General features: G+C 43.0%; 1 long non-coding RNA gene across 1 annotated transcript; it reads left to right on the top strand.

Moving 5' to 3' along the window:
• The first annotated feature begins 9,213 nt into the window (after positions 1–9,213).
• LOC109265268 (uncharacterized) lies at positions 9,214–14,646 on the top strand. Its single transcript, XR_002079084.2, has 3 exons — positions 9,214–9,330; positions 11,702–11,847; positions 13,501–14,646. It is a non-coding gene; the product is annotated as an uncharacterized LOC109265268 (long non-coding RNA).
• The last annotated feature ends 2,492 nt before the right edge of the window (positions 14,647–17,138 follow it).

Below are 17,138 nucleotides of genomic sequence, written 5' to 3'. Positions count from 1 at the left end.
TAGTATTAAAACATACCCATGCCAATAAATACACACTTGTAATATCATTTTGACTAAAAAAAATTATTTGTATCATGTATTTAATCAATTAAATTAATTTTAATTTTTAATTTTTATAAATTAATATCACTTGAATTTAACTTCTCTTCTATTATCTTCATAAAAGAAGGACAAGAACTAGTCTATATATTCAGCCTAATAATTGCTCATATATATTTATGTATCATGAATGAGGTCCTCTGAAATCAAATTCTCAGTGGTAAGCAATGATTATTCTTTAAGTCTCATGGATTCTCTTCTGAGTTCCTTTCTGTTTAAAATCCTTTTAACTTTTTTCATTAAAATATTAGGTCAGGGGTGCCTGGGTGGCTCAGTCTGTTAAGAATCCGACTTCAGCTCAGGTCATGATCTCACGGTCCCTGAGTTCGAGCCCCGCGTCTGGCTTTGGGCTGATGGCTCAGAGCCTGGAGCATGCTTCCGATTCTGTGTCTCCCTCTCTCTCTGCCCCTCCCCCATTCATGCTCTGTCTCTGTCTCAAAAATAAATAAACATTAAAAAATAAAATAAAATATTAGGTCAAAACAAAATGAAGAAGAACTCCTAAGTCCTGGTTCATAATGGCCAGTCTAATGTTTAGTCTCAGAGCATCTTGCCGTGATCTCACAGAGCAGCTTTCCATGATGGAGACACCCTTACTTAAATTAGGGTTAAGAGTGAAAAGAAGTAAGTGATTTTTAGGTCCCAAGCAAATGCCTTAAAAAGATAAATATGAGTATGGAAAATTACGACTCCCTTTGACCTTCAAGATCTGCCATAACTTATAGCTATTATTATTGGCTGCTTATTGTATGTTAAGCATGCACAGAGTTTAACATGGATTATCTCATTTAGTCCTCAAAATAACGGATGAAATGGATACTCATAGTATCCAATTTCATAGACGAGGAAACTGAAAGAGTAAGCTACTTTCCCCAAGTCATGAGAGTGGCAGAGCTGGGGTTTGAATCCAAGCCCACAGATGTTCCTGTGACATGATTTGGTTTTCCACAAGCCACTTCCCCCTTCTCTACAACCAAGGCAACTCCATGCCCCAGGAAAATGCACTACCCAAGCCATATTGCTTGCTTCATTTCTGTCTCTGTTGGTTTAGCCTCTAGGTTGGCACGTCTTACCCTCCAAATCTATCTTTCAAGAATGAATCAAACACTACCCTCTCTCAGCCATATTCTTCTCTGAATCCATTTAAAACTGGTCTGTTCTATTCATCTGAGATCTTTGTCATTTTTTTAAATGAGTATGCTATGCATTCGTTCAGTTACCCACACATTTATTGTTCTTTCTCCTCAAATAATTGTCAGCTAGTAGAGGACAGGAATCATGTTGTCTTTTCTTTTCCTTTTTTTTTTTTTTTTTCTATCTCCCAAGTTACGGATGGTGGTACAAACATTTTAACTCAAATAATGTGCTTCTATACAATGGACACGAAAATTCTATGACTTTAGAGCCATACTTTGTATGTGTTGGCTAAATTTTCCTCCTCATTTATTTCCGAAGCATTCAACTCCCTCTTTCCCAGAATAAATCATCTTTAAAATTTTTTTCCCTTATTGGGCAGCTGGGTGGCTCAGTCAGTTGGGCTCAGTTCAGGTCATGATCTCGCCGTTCGTGAGTTTGAGCCCCATGTTGGGCTCTGTGCTGACAGCTCTGAGCCTGGAGTCTGCTTCGGATTCTGTGTCCCCCTCTGTCTGCTCCTCCCCCACTCATTCTCTCTCTCTCTCTCAAAAATAAATAAAGCTTAAAAAAATTAAAAAAATTTTTTTTGTCTCTTGTAAGGCCATAACATTCTGTCTTGCACCTTTTCCACACTAAGACATTATGTGTGTGAAAAACATGTTTTGATAAGGCAAGAGACACGGGATAACAGCATGTTGCACTTTACAAGCAGGATGGCATTGTTTGCATGCGAACCAGAAAACCTGCCTGGTAAATGAGCAACTTTCTCAGGCTGCTGCTCAGCCTGGTGTGTGGACAACTTAGGGAGAGAAGGCTTTAATTGCTTTCATAAAGTAATACCCACCCCCTATTCCCTTTGGATTGCTTGCTTATAGTCTGAAATTGCTGAACAGGTTCTGCAGGTTTTTCCTGCCCATTTGCTGAGCGTGTATCAAGAAAGGAGAGTCCCAGGTTCACCCAACTGTAAACAGTCTCTTCCAAGGTCAAACTGGAGAGACTGCACAACAATGGGGGGGGGGGGGAGGGGGGGTGCAGAGAGAAAGGCTTCTGGATGTAACATAGGAGAGAAACATATTGTATATGTCCTACATGCCTGGACTGAGGAAAAAGTGAACAGGAAACAATTTTGGAGAGAATGATGGTCAAATTGACTTCTGGGGTCCGTGGGTGGCTCAGTCGGTTGAGCGTCCGACTTCAGCTCAGGTCATGATCTCATAGTTCATGAGTTCGAGTCCCATGTCGGGCTCTGTGCTGACACCTCAGAGCCTAGAGCCTGCTTCGGATTTTGTGTCTTCCTCTCTCTCTGCCCCTCCCCAGCTCGCTCTCTCTCTCTCTCAAAAATAAATTTAAAAAAATTGATTTCTTACAGTTTTTTGGCAAAACATGAAGGTCAACTTTTTCAAAATAATTAGACTTCTGACCTTTGCTTTATCTACTGCCACAGCCCCAAAACGTTTTCTGTCATTATGTAAACATTATTTGAAGTTACAAAGAGCACAAGCACAGCCTAGTAAGCTAGATATTAACATAAGATAGTTAAGGAAGTCAATGAGCCAGCCGGGGTTAGGTTGCCTTGAAATAAACACCTGAGACAGAGCTCCAAATTCACGGCTCTGATACATTCAGTTCACTTACATGGACTGGGCACTACTTTGCCCCGAGCCCCAGGGACATCACTGGACAAGTTCCGCCTCTAGTCTCTAGGTGCCTGCATTCTGGGTACAGTGATAAACATGGACACAGCCACCAGGACACAAGCCAGTCAGACACAGAGGACAAGGAGGAGAAAAACTTTTTTTAAATGCTTTAATTTAAAAAAATACTATTCGCTGATTATGGGTCTTTGTTTGGGTTTGTTTTGGTTTTTTTAAGTCCAAGCACCTAAACTTCAGGCCCACTTTTGCCTTTTGCTAGCCATGAGATCTAAGCCCACACATCACCAACTGGAGCTCGGGTTCCTCATCTGTAAAATTAGAACATTGGGTAGACCAGGGGTTAGTAAACAACACCCTGAGGGCCAAATCCAGATCCAACCTGTTTGGTAAATAACGTTCATTAGAACACACCCATACCCATTCATTTACATATTCCCTATGGCTGCTTTCATTCTACAGCTGCAGAGTAGTTTTGACATAAGGTTCATAAAGCCTGAAATATTTACTATCTAGCCCTTTGTAGAAATGTTAGCTGACCTCTGGCATAGACCACCTCTAAGGTCTCTTCCAGGGTTCACAACATTTTAGGTAGACAGATGAAAGCACTTTGAAAGCTGAAAATAACCACACAAATGTAAGGAATTATCAAAAGCTGCATGCTGGTTCCAGGAAGAAACTAATTTCGCAAGTTTATTCTCACGAACAGCAAATGTTTATTCCAATGGGTCTCAACTCTGGATTCATATTAGATCATATTAGAATCAACTGGAGAATTTTATATATATATATATATATATATATATATATATATATATATATATATATATTTGGTTTTGGTGGGGGTTTTTTGGTTATATCAATGCTCAGGAATCAGTGTCTAGAATTTCTGATTTAGTTGGTATGGAGTGAGGCCCTAGTATCAGCATTTTTTAAAAGCTCTCCAAAAAATTCTAATAGGCACTCAAGGTTTTAAAAACACTGATTTATCAAAGGTTTGCACACAAAACTGTGATTTGTTTTGAGAATATAAGAAGCAGTCCTTCAAGTAATTTTCAATCAAGCTGTATGTATAAGCTTGACACATAAAACAATTAATACATTGCCATGTATAAAGAAAGCAGTGTCGGTGAGTGGTCCCCAGACTCAGATCTGCAGACTTTTGCAGAGCTGACCTGCATAAGAATTGTCTTCAAGAACTCGTTAAATATATAGGTCTGGGGACCTTAGTCCCAGAGATTCAGATTTGCTATATCTGGGGAAAGATCTAGGCATCAGTATTTTAGAAGCTACAGTGGTGATTCCAATGAGTAGCTGGGTTTGGGAATCATACTCTATACAAACTGTCCTGTAGGGATTCAGAATAAGACACAGAACTCCTAAATCTAGGCCCCACCTCTTTTTCTCTTTGACTCCCTGAGGCTCCCCCAGCCCCTAGAATTTAGTGAGTATTTAGTAAATGTTTAGTAAATAGAAACTAATTCAGGGAGTGACCAGTGAGCATTTTGGTGGAAACACCAGACAGACTTTGGGATTTAAGCGTGACCTTGAAAGAGATGAGACTCATGTTCTCCATATTTAACAACCATCAACTACAACCTTCCCCACCTCTCCCACATTCCTATTTCACTACCAACCTGACCAAAAGATCATTACTTTGGAATCACCAGGCCACTGAAGCTCCCTTATTCAAACTGAAGTCCACATGATTGCTTAAACCTTTTTTTCTGGGAATAGATCTTTTATGCCAACTGGGCAGTGTTACTACCCCATAAACCTGCCTTCTGTCACTAGCTTTGACTGTCAGCACTGGCAACGATTAGACAGGGTTGCAAAGGGTATTTTTACAGCCTGTAGGGAGACGTATGGAACATAAATAAACACCGCATCTCATTACAAAGTCCTGAATGTGCAAAACATTGGTCCACATGTCATGATTAGATAAGCGCCTGCCACACCCATTAACTTCAAAGGGAAATTAAAGCCAAATTTGGGCCCATATGCTCCTTTTCTGGACATTTAAGCAAGTCAGATGGCCTCTATTTTCACATTAAGTTAATTTCTGAAACAGCCTACATGATTGTTATTGCTCAAGACTATTAATAATTCCCCCCGGTGGCCTTCCCCAAACATGCTGTGAAATACTCTCCACCTACAATTTCTAGGGTTTCAGATGAGCCTTTGGCCACACCCTGAACATGTTCTTTTTAAATGAGTGAATGACAGCCTCACCCTCTCCCACAGAAGAGAATAAGGTGTGATGTTGATGCACAAAGACGCCTGTGTTTTGTGTGAGGGCAAATGATTACTAATGTGGCCAGAATAAAAACTAAGGTTGACACTGGAGGATTGAGGTAATGGGCAAGGAATCTCTAAAGAAGAGGGCTCTGAAAGCCTCTTTGTCTCAATCCGTGATATTCCATTGGCAAACTTCCCTACACACTACATCACATGCAGTTCTATACATCAGTTGCTCAAGGCGGGAGGCTGTTTGTAGCCTGAGAAAGAGCCACATTCAGAAACTTTGTTGTGCCAACATGAGGCTACTAGGACAAAGCAGATCCCAAAGTAACGATCCATTCAATGAGATGCCCCCCTCTGGCCAGGGCACAACTTAGGCATAGGCACGGGGAATGACTCACTACGTGGAATGGGGTCAGGGGCCTAGGAAGACCCCTTCTGCTCAAATATGTCCTACTGCTTAAGTGTTAAAGGCCCTGGAATCCCATTATGAGAGCTCAGTTCTTTATGTCCTTGCTGTCACAGAGGTATGTGCCACAGAGGGGACATTAGGCTGGAGGGCTGACATGGGCAAAGGGACATTTGGATGAAGGAGGCCCCAAGGGGGGGCCAGAAGTTCTCTCCAGCAAGCCATAGTTCAGATGGTAAAGAAAGTGAAAGTAAGTGACTTCTTGTCTGAAACGAACTGATTTCTCCCTTTCTTCCCTGCAGCGTCTGAATTTGTGGACATTGAGCCATGAGTGGAGGGAGATGCATTGATTACAAGATGCATTGATTACAAGGAGGGAGGCTATGCATTGATTACAAGGTCCATCAATTCTTTAAAAAAATTTTTTTAACGTTTATTTATTATTAAGAGACAGAGTATGAGCGAGGAGGGGCAGAGAGGGAGGGAGACACAGAATCCGAAGCAGGCTCCAGGTTCTGCGCTGTCAGCACAGAGCCCGACGTGGGGCTCGAACTCATGAACCGCGAGATCATGACCTGAGCCAAAGTCAGACGCCCAACCAACTGAGCCACACAGGCACCACAAGGCCCGTCAATTCTTAAAAGCAGCAACTGCAGCCAAGGCAGCACGAGCCGCCCCCCCACCCCCACCCCAGGAGAAGCATGGGTGGAACAGAGGCAGAAATTCCACTGGGAAGGATTAGACACGTTTTGTTTGTTTCTTTATTTTCCGTCTTCCAAGACTGAGCATACCCTGTGACGCCGTGTGGGACCATGGAGAGAACTACCACCAGCCCGCTCACCAGAGAGCCAGGACAGCAGCAAGTTGTGAAGCCTGAACCACAAAAACCCACCCCAGGTCACCAGGTAGGTGAGTGGTTATTCAGAAGCACAGGTAGACGAAGAATTGTGAGCGTCTATCCAACTCTGGTATCTATATAATTAAAGATCTCCCGTTTCTGGAAGTTCTTAATAATGTTCTGTGGTAGGAAAGTTTCTCCCATGGTTCAGATATACCCAGGAGAGCTGTTGCTCAGCAAGAGGCTATGAAATTCATTACCTAGAGCAACACGAGAAACATCGCATAGATGATGTTGTATCATCTATGTTAAACATCGACCTCTCAGGAGATCTTTTTTTCTGTCAGATATTCATGAGGTAGGTAATACTTCAAAATCGTCAGCATTTAGCATCAAGGAGATTCTTTCTAGTGACAGACTGGGCCCAGGATTGAGGTTACATGTTTTAGTAGAAGTGACACGGGATATACCAATAAAGGAAAAGTAAGGGAGAAGGGCAGCTTTGGCTATCTAAGCCCAGTCTGACACAAAGTAGAGCTTTTAAGCACTTGCCATGAATTCTACAGGTATTTACTGTGCACTAACAATGAGACAATGGACCAGGCACCTAGGAGGATATAAAGATGTATAAAGGTACCAATGCCACCCTCAACTAGCTCAAAATACAGTGAGAGAAACAGCACAGGTAACACTTTTAGGACACAATTAGAAAGTGTCATCAATGGGCACAAGGACCCTCAGCATCAGCAGAGTCTCGGGCCCCACCAAGAACTTCCAGACCCATATGCGTTTCACCAAAATTCCTTAAGTGTCTGGTAGGCACATTTGAGAAATGATGCTTTAAACCGAAACGTCTAGGACTTCAGAGAAAAGGTCTATCACTCATTTCAGAAACCAACGGCATGTCTGTGGGGGACTCCTGTCACCCTGCAAGGGAGCTCCAGACGTGGCTGAGCTCTCACTATGGGCCATGTGAGGGCAGAGGAAAAGGAAAAGCAGCAGCCAAAGTTCAGAAGAGAAAGACTCCACAGTTTTTCTCAAATATGCTTGGGGGATGGCAGATAGACAAGTTTTGAAAGCATTTAAGGTGCTAGTACGATGGCCACAGAAAAAAATTCTGGAAACGTAGGAGTGGGCTGACTGCAGAGTTCCATAATCACCCTAATCTCTGATTTCATAATTACACAAAGGGGTGCAAGCAGAGCGATGTGGGAAAGATTAAAATGGCAGGAAAGATGATCTTTAACTTCTCCTCAGTAGGGTAGCTGGAACCTCGGTGCCCCCATCCCTTCTTCCCGTGGCAGAATCTGTGGGAGGCTCATGTGTGATCCTTACACGTATAGGTTTGATCAAGGAGGAGACCTAGGCAGCCAGCGGGACTAGGGGTCCAGGAAGGGCCCAACCCTGGTGAAGAACAATGGAAGCTTATCATGTGAGCAAAGAACTCACAGGAAGGTTGGTGGGAACCTCAGCCCAGAGCACATGCATATGTTCTGGGCCTTACCCAGTGCTGCAGACCAGAAACTCGGGGTGTGAGACACTCTTTTTGGTTCTGATGCACGGAGCCCAGGTACCTGTCCCACAGGCACCATACCTGGAGGCCCTCTGCTTATGACTGGACTCTCATCCATGGCTAAAAGCTGACTTATGAGCACTTACGACGTGCCGGGCACAGATCTAAGTGCCTGATGCACTAAGTCATTAACATCTACAAACACCCTATGGTTTAAGCACAATGGCTGTCACCTGTTCACAGCTATGAAAACTGACCGACAGAGAGATGTAGTGGCTTGACTAAGGTCACCCTGCTAATCAGAGGCGACGCTGGCATTTGCCTCTACGCAGTTGACTCCAGAGGCCACACTCGTAAACAGTTGCTTCTCCGGGAGTCTTCCCTACCAGCTTACTCTGAGGCTGAGAGAAATAGTTCCAGAAAACCACCGTCTGACTCATGAGTAGTGCCCATTCTCTGCTACCTGACCTACCTGCTCGCAGTATGTCTCATGCTCACCGTTATGGCCACTAGGGCTCAGTCTGCTTCCCAGCTTGCACATCGTGGCTGCAGTTTTCAGGGCTGCCTCTAGATCAGGTTATCTCTTCAGCCCTCATTATGTCTCACGCTTGTGTTTGTCGGGAAACTGGAGAGTGTATTCTTGCAAGTATTTGAAATTACAAGAAATGTCTGCATCTAGAGTAATAGACGTGTTAGTGAAAGGAAGGCTCTCAAAAGGAAGAACAGAACTGGACGGTATGCTTTCATAGGACGGCCCAGGGGACCAGAGGGGCCTGACAGAGGAAGGGATCCCGAGGCTGATGGAACTGACAGTGGGAAGATTACACTGGGACCTCTGATGTGGAGATTGGTCCTTTTGCCACCGTCAGTCAGGGGTAAGCATACAAAGTGGCAAGAAGTGGGAGGGGAAAGGGGTGATACAAAGTTAAACCATTCATTTGTCCATTCTTTCATTCTACACATATTTATGTGTTAAATGCTGGATCTCTGGCTTCAGGAAACTTACAGGCTAGTTGGGGACCCAGAAAATGAGCAAAGCAACAGGTCTTTTCCTGGGTGGCTGGGTGGTTCAGTCAGTTAAGCATCTGACTCTTGATCTCAGCTCAGGTCAGGATCTCATGGTTCATGAGTTTGAGCCCCGCATCAGGCTCTGTGCTGATGGTGCTGAGCCTACTTGGGATCCTCCCTCCTCTCTCTCTCTCTCTCCCCCTCCCCCTCACTCGCTGGTGTTCTTTCTCTCAAAATAAATAAACATTTTTTTTTAAAAAAGCCAACATCTCTTCCTTCTTCTTCTTGTTTTTAATGTTACAGCAGTGGAAGAGGGGAATTCTATAAGAACACAGTATAGGAAAGAACCATCTGTTAGAGTTTCAGGAAAGCGTCTCTGAGTTGATGACTTTTAAAAGGAGACCTGCAAAATGGGAAGGAACCTGTCGTGCAAAAGGTAGGGGCAGAAGGAGAGGGAGAGCATTTCAAGGAGAAAGAGGATATTGCTTCTCTGGGGATGGCAGTAAGAATGAGAAGTGAGAAGGGGCAGCATTTACTCCGGTTGCCTGGGCGACCTCTGATTGAGCAGCGCCTGCTGTCTGGAGAGGACGAGAAGGGGCGAATCTGTGGTAGGAAGTGGGGTTGGTGGGTGCAGCAGTCTGTGTTAGCAGCAGCAGGGCGGGATGAGCTTGGGTTTGCTATTTCAGGCCATCCGCATAGGCGACTTTCAGTTTCCATCCAAGCCCGCCTGGGCAGGTGCATTCCAGAAGCACCAAAATCACACCAGCGGACTGATTCAACCCCAGTTGGCTCCCTACCAAATTCCCCGCAGTAACTATTTGACACCATTTACTTAAGCCTCTGCCTCCCATCCCCCGCCCTCCCTGCCAGATGACTTTTTCTTCTTCTTGTCCCACATTGCGGCCACTGGGTAAAGGGCCCCTCACCTTCTCTCTGTTCCATCTCACTATTTTTCTACATCTTCACCTTCCTTGTTTTGGAGAGGAATGTCTTCATTCCAAAAGTGACTCCAACCTAACCACGTGATCTGTCTCCTTTTCTCTCTTCCGTAAACATGTCCCATCAGTCACGCTCTCTCTTATTTAATTTCTTTCTCACTTCCGCCGTGTATCCCTAAATCAACAGTTTCCTCAAGTCTCCCCTCTCCTGAAGGCTTCTCACTCAGTCTTGCTGATCTTTCTCGCCAACCTCCCACTTTCTGGAACTTTACAGGGGGACCTGCCGGCTGGATCACTGATTTCTCCTCCTAGTGACCCCCTCCTCTCTCAGCCCTTGTTACCTGGCTTCCCCACATGTGTGTGCCTTTGTCCTGCTGCATACATGCTCCTGTCAGGTCCCCAGACAGGTGCCTCCCTCCCCCTGACCCTCACTTGAAGGGCCCCCCGTGTCAATCTATAGAAGTGCCTTGAATCGGGCAGGGGAGACATAAAGGTAACTCAGCCGGCCCTCTGAGATGTAGCACTAGCTAATCCTTGCCACTGCTCCAGGCTTCGGGACTCAAATACATCTCCACGCAAGACCATCTTGAATCTCATAATGTGAACCCAGCTTTGCCTCCAGCGCGGGTTTCATTTTCGTTCATCCGATCCATTGAGCATGTATTATGTGCCAGGCTCTGTGGTACACACCCCGCCACACATGATCTCACACTCCTCACAGCACCCCTGGGGATCCCTGCACAGCCCGTGGACCGTGTTGCAGAGGTTTTGGGAAATTTGCCCAAGTTCACACAGCCGATAGATGATGGAACCAGGAGTCAAATCCTGGCCTTCTGACTCCAGAGGCTGTGCTCGATACATAGCTCTACTTTCAGTCGAAGAGACACTGTGGGGCTGTGTGTGTGTGTGTGCGTGTGTGTGTAGGGGGGTGGGACGGGGAGGGGAGGGGTGATGGTGAGAAAGCTTCCCGAGATCCTGCTACCCAGGCCAGATTCTCTGGTCCTGATCAGCTGCTGCCTGGCGGCCAGAAGCTGTTATTATCACTCACTCCTGTGCCCCCGTCACTAGGCCTGTGGGGACTTGCTCTTCCTTCCTGCTCTCAGCCTTCTGATGCTGACAGCTGTACTGGAAAATCACATGTTAGCTGCTGCCATGCTCATGAGACACAGAGCGTACGTGCTACTCTGGACTTCCTGCCCACTCTGGCCCACGCCTGCCCCTACGCAGGGGGCTGGCTTACTTCCAGGCCGGGGCTCTTCTCGGCCTATTTTACCTCCGAGCGCATAACTGAGCACTCTCTATGCCGCCACGTCAGCATGGCGTCTCTCTCTGGTTGTCCACGACGGAGCTCATCCTTCATACCCTTTAACTCTTGACTTAAATCTGTTCCTTTAACTCTTGACTCAAATCCCCCTCCTGGGCTCTTTTCTCAGCCTGCGTTAGATTAAGATCGTGTCTCACTTGTCTTGTTGACCTCTTCTGATATGTAATTTCCTTTTATTTTTCAAATTAGACCTTTGCATTGAATGAAGTAATTTGAACACGCTCCTTCCAAACCAGGATGGTATGGGGAAACTGAAATGAGTAAATTTGTTGGGGAAAATGAATCCCTAGAGAGAGAAATCTGTGAAGACGATTTAAAACAAACAAACGATTATCCGCATAATAATGGCCAATAACTAATGTTTTCAAAGTGTTTTGTGACTTCCACACACCATAGTCATTGGGTCCTCGGTATTCCAAAACATGAGTTCTGTGACTCGCCGAAAGCAAATATAATGTGTGACAGGACTCAGCTCTCGGGCTCTGACTTCAAATCCTATCATCTTCTTAAAATGCTCTTTAAAGACAAGCATTCTGTCTCCTCAGCCAGCTCATCTGGATCATTTGAAAACCTCAAGCAGAAATTTCCCAGGTCAGCGTTATGTGCTCGCCAAGAGCGAGCATCTTCAAACAGAAACCAAAAACAATGAAAATCAAGCACACCAATGACTGCTGGTTTCTCTTCAGTGGTGGTGAGTCTTAATTCTTTCTCCTTTTTCCATATGAAAAAACTAAAACCCTCAAGGGGAGTTGTGGGCTTTCCAAGGGCAGAGCAAAGAGACATGAGCTTAGGAAATGAAACTTTGAGGAATGGCATTCTCCTTCCTCCCCTGTAACAATGCTTAGTGTGCATTCAGGTTCTTACATCTTTTTTTCATTATTGTATTCATTTATTTTGAGAGAGAGAGGGGGAGAGAGAGAGAGAAACTTAGCATGAGCAGGGAAGGGGCAGAGAAAGAATCCCAAGCAGGCTCCACACTGTCAGCACAGAGTCGGATGCAGGGTTCGGCCTCACGAACCCTGAGATCGTGACCTGAGTGGAGATCAAGAGTCAGATGCTTAACTGACTGAGCCACCCAGGCTCCTCCATTTTTTTACATCTTATATCACTGAATTTAAAGTCAACAAGACCATAAAAGGTCAGTTTCGTATTTAGTCCCCTTTATCCTCCTCCTGCTGCTATCGCAGTGCACCAACTCTTTATAAATCTTGTTTCCTACAGAAGAATGGAGTGTGCACTTTTTGAGGACATCAGTTCATTAAAAATGATGAGACAACTTTAGGGGGAAAATTAATGTAATTCTTCTTAATATAAGAAGTCTGTAGGCCAAATGAACTTCCCTTTCTGGTCTAATGTCATATTTGTAGAAAGAGTGTGGTGTAGATAGCAAAGTATTGAAGTGAGAAATTGTCTGCCGAATGAACCAGACTCCCGGCCAACTGACTCGCTGCCCCTCCTGACCGCCGCCCCCCTTGTACGGCTGGTACTTTCCCACCTTTCAGGTCTCCCTCAAATATCACTTCCCAGGAGACACCTCCTAAAATTGCTCTTACTCCATCACTTAACCTTCTTCCCCTTTATTTTATGTATCTATAGTATTTATCACTTTCTGACATTATATTTTGATCTGTTTACTTCTTTCCTGTCTTTCTCTTCTTACTAGAAGATATGACCTTTATGTGAATCTGTCTTAGTTATTGCTATTTTCCCAGAAACCAGCATGCTGAATTCAATTCCCTGAATAAACATTCAGGATGCCGCTTGCAAAACAGTTCTGTTATATTTTTCTCTCATGTGTTGGAGAAACTAAGATTTGGATAACGTTACGATAAATAGGAGACCGAAGTTTTCTCACTGGTAAGGATTTTTCACTTCAGACACTACAGAGAGGGTGTCCTCACTCAGAACTTTTCTATTTTCTCCACCTTGCAAACACAAGCACAATATCTGGGTGAGAAAGAAAAGTCCAGTAAGTCTGCGTCTTACCTTAGATGTCAAAGAAAGTACAACAAAGACACAATTGTTCCAGATTTGTTGGCAGGATTCTAATAAACTCGGTGCCTCACACCCACTCTGTGGATTCTTCTAACGGTTCAATTTGGTTCTTAAACTTTTTTCTTTTCAGAGCTTAGAAGGAGGGAAAGATACACTTACTAATTCAGCAAAAAGCTCCAATGTCACATTTCTGAGGTTTCCCTTGTCATCATGCCTAAAGGAATCCCTTCACCTTTCTATCACTTTCTAGTTCGTTACAGCCCATTAACTTCTCTGTAGTATTTATCTCTATCCAAAATTGTATTTTTGTTAATGTCTTCCATGTTCACTGTCTCATTCTTCATGGTAGAATATCAGCCCCATGGGAGCAAGAAAACCACTGAGACCAGAACCTGAGTTCTCGACCCATGGAAAAGCCTCAACAAGCATCTGTGGAATAAATGAAGGAATAAAGTTGCACTGGCTCTCCAAAGTCTTCCCTGATAAACCTTCCCTTCCTGACTTTGACATTCTCACCTTCCTGAGTATTCTTTGCACTTATCAGCGTTCCCCCATCACCAGGACTTTGTTCGCTAAGGCTCTCTTCCCTAACGGTCATATAGTACCACTGAGTCTTTCGCTGCTTTATTATAGCAAGCTGACATTAACAACACAAGCTTGTTTGTGATTATTTCATGCATTTGTATCTTGTGTCACCAACCAAGAGAATAAGTTTCCCACAGGGAAGGCCTATGTCGTAGGCCAAGGGATAGAGAAGGAAGAGAAGGTTTGCGAGAGAATGATAATGAAGTGCATTTCTAAGATATTAAGCTTTATCTGCTTATAGCAGATGCAGGTAGAAATGTCTATTGGGCATTTTATGTATATGGATCTGACATCAGAAGAGAAATCTAAACTGAAATTGCCTACTTGTGATTCGTCAACATATGTTCAGGATGAGTCGGAAACTGAGTGCACAAGCTCACTTGGGTTGGCTAGAGATGGAGAAGATAAGCAGTGAAGGGCACAGCCATGGTGCTGCCACCAGTTGAGGGCAGGTAGAAGGAGACTGAGAAGGAACCATGTCAGTGGTAGGAGAGGAACCTAAAGAGTTCGTCTCTGTGGGTGCCAAGAAAGTTGACTTTTTCAAGATGATAGACAATGGTCAATGGTGGCAAATGTCACAAAGAATCCAAAGAGAAGACCAGAAAATATCCACTGGATTTGGCAGATGAACATTGCCACGGCAATTTTAGTTGGGGAATGAGGACGGAAGCATGACTGGGAGGGACAAAGAATGGACTTTACTGGAAGATGAGTAATTAAGGAAAGTGAGTTCAAACAGTGCCCTTGACAAGCTTAGCTTTGAAGACAAGGAGAAAGATAGGTTGGTACCTAAATCAGGGCTTCTGTGGAAAATGAGTTGAGGTTTATTATTCAAAAGTAGGTTTTCAATTATGCGTTCAAAATGTGTACAGTTTATTATATACCAATTATAACTCAGTAAAGTGGTATGTTTAAAAAGCAGGCTTTAGAATTTTTTTTCAAAATATCAGTCTCTTCTGAGTTGAGAACCAAATCTCAAATTCGTGATAACATATTAAGGTATTTCCTGATGTATAAGTGAGAAAAGACAAGATAAGGAAAGCCCATATATATGTAAATATTGCTGGTAAGCAAAGAAGAAGAAGAAAATCAATAGTTACAGAAGCATTTTTTTTCTTATGGTAGAAAGAAAGAAGGCATTATGAGCTGGAATATGGACCACCATAGAGAAAGGACTAGAATCATGATTATAGTTTGTAGATTATTGTAGACTTATATAAGAGGCTAGACATTGGGCTACATTCTGACCCAAGTTAAGACAAATAAAAGGCAAATTAGGACCTCCAGAAAAAGCTTCAAGAGTCTCCTGAGCACAGATGAGGAAGATTTAATGTCATCAAAAGTTTATTCAGTATCATAATTAGAAAAAAAAATATATAGGGATACATTGAGTAGAGAAGGTAGAATAACATCTAAATTAAATATTTGTCCTTTTCCAAAGATTCAGCAATTGTCCTACCAGTGTAGGACAAAGATTGAAGGGAATAAAATGCCAAGGTTTAAACAATCACTCAATAGTCAGTAAACTCAAAGATGAGGCAAGTAGACAAAACTAAAGAGAAATAAGAACTCAGTGGATGCTGTTTATTTAGAATGTAGCCATTTAGAATTTCTTCTATAGTATTTTCTCACGGGATAGGAAACTAAAATACAAACAGAAAGCCAATAGACTAACTCCTAATGTACACAGTGCTTTACATTTTCTCTAAGCATACTTTTCCTTATTGGATCCTTAAAATAATTCAGTGTTAGGCAGTGTGCCAGAGTCTCCCCCACACTAGCCCCCAAGTGATATTTATCTTTGTATTTTCACACAAACAGACCCTGAGAGGTAATAAGTTTTTCCTTTGACCTGTCTTGTTTTCCACAACATTATCCAGAGAAGCAGATTTATCAGTGACTGAAAATGCAATAGAGTACACAGGGGAAATTGGAGAAGAGGCATTTTATATCCACTGAAACGTGTATAGTCACCTTATTAATTACCAAAAAAAAAAAAAAAAATCTAAGCACTAAAAATAAGTGACATGGTTACCAACTTACTAATTAGAGAACTCGACAGGAGGCTAAGTGATGTGACCATCTCATTCCAGATTGCAATTCATGATTAGAAAAGCAACTTCCAGGACCTGCCACAGAATTAGTGGAGAGTCATTATAAGCTGTTCTACAGCCCTGTGACCTCCAGGCATACGGTGGGAAGGGACGGTCATAAAAGCATGATGATTCACAAGACCTGACAAGGTATTCAGCATCAATTTGGTATCCAATGCACTAGCCTCTTCAGTTATCCCTCACTCTTCCCATTTCCCCAACCCAATCTTGTTTATTCCCCGAAAATAGGAGCTAGTATTTATAGAAGCCTCATGATGTACTAACCATTGTTCTCAGCACTTTTCATGTACTAGTCATTTAATTATCACAACAGCCCTATGAGTAGGTGCTATTTTTTGCATATTCATTTACAGATGAAATGGCCATGACACAAATAGGTTAGGTAATTTACCCAGCTGGCACACGGCTGGTGAGTGTGAGAGCTGACATTCAAGCCCAAGCAACGTGGGGTTTGTTCTCTGTTCTCTAAAACTGCTAGGCGAGACTGTCTCCATTTTTCTTTCACATCGGAATCATTTCTTTTCTGCGATACTACAACAGCTTCTTAACTGGTCTCCATTAAATGCCTCTTTTCACATTATTTTTTTATTATAAAAATAATATATGAATACACTCTATAGGTAAATAAAATAGCAAAATACCATGAATAAGACAAAATCCCATTTGACCACCAGCTGCACTCCCAAGTTTCTCCCCAAGTTCTGATGTGTCTCCTTCTAGATGTTTTTCTGCAAATGTATGTGCCTTTAAAAATATGCAGTATGGTTTGATAGATTTTTTAAATGAATGTGCAAATTGTATCAAATTGTATTTTTCTATTTATCCATATGTCTTCAAGACCGTTCTAAATCAAAACAGTGTGACCTTTGAAAGAAGAGCCCATTCCCTTTCTTAAAAAACTACCCCCACCCCAAAATAAAATATCATAACTCTGTTGAAGGGTTTTAGTATCGTTTTAGTATCAGTGGAATTAAGGAAAGTCCCCCAAAGGAAAAAAAAATTTAAAGGAGTAACAAGTTGAGTGGTCTCTCCACAGAAGGACGAGGAAGACCGTTTTATAGCAGCTAATACAGAGGTGAAACAATCCATAGGTTTTCCCATGCAGTTAGGGCCAGATTCAATTTTTGATAAAGTCTGTGTAGACAACCAGAACATTCTGTTTCCTTGTGCATCTCATTCCTGTAGCAACCTGGCACACTAGAATAACATTATCTGATCTAATGTTTTCATGGCTTGAATGTGTTTGCCTCTTAACTTGTGGACTATTTCTAGAATGTAAGCTCATGAA

This window comes from Panthera pardus, unplaced genomic scaffold, assembly GCF_024362965.1.
Source record: "Panthera pardus isolate Hobbes unplaced genomic scaffold, ASM2436296v1 HiC_scaffold_6, whole genome shotgun sequence".
Taxonomy (NCBI): Eukaryota; Metazoa; Chordata; class Mammalia; order Carnivora; family Felidae; genus Panthera; species Panthera pardus.
Note: the sequence above shows the minus strand (reverse complement) of the source record. Positions and strands in the feature narration are given on the sequence as shown.